This window comes from Volvox carteri, assembly GCF_000143455.1.
Source record: "Volvox carteri f. nagariensis unplaced genomic scaffold VOLCAscaffold_4, whole genome shotgun sequence".
NCBI lineage: Eukaryota > Viridiplantae > Chlorophyta > Chlorophyceae > Chlamydomonadales > Volvocaceae > Volvox > Volvox carteri.
In genome coordinates this window covers 793,669-793,914 of record NW_003307547.1, presented here as the reverse complement: position 1 = coordinate 793,914, position 246 = coordinate 793,669, and the positions used below count along the sequence as shown (strand labels likewise).

Below are 246 nucleotides of genomic sequence, written 5' to 3'. Positions count from 1 at the left end.
GGTCGACTCTGAGGATCCCCGCTGCTGCTGGGCCTTCACGGCGAAGAGTACCGCCTCGAAAGGGTCATGAAAAGCCAACACGAAAGAATCTGCGGTTCATGGGAATCGAAAAGGGGATGACGGGCAGGAGAAACATCCTGACACGACACACCCTCCAGGCAAGACATGAAACAGTATCCCACACCATCCCCCTACTTATACCCTATACCTCAGAAGCGCAGTCCCATTCCCCATTTCCCCCCCCNC

The 246-nt window shown here is 55.9% G+C and overlaps 1 protein-coding gene across 1 annotated transcript in view; it reads right to left on the bottom strand.

Moving 5' to 3' along the window:
- The window catches only part of VOLCADRAFT_116153 (uncharacterized protein), a gene marked incomplete at both ends in the record, with an annotated part of 18,602 nt that overhangs the window by 11,245 nt on the left and 7,111 nt on the right, over positions 1-246 (bottom strand). The window lies entirely within an intron of this gene.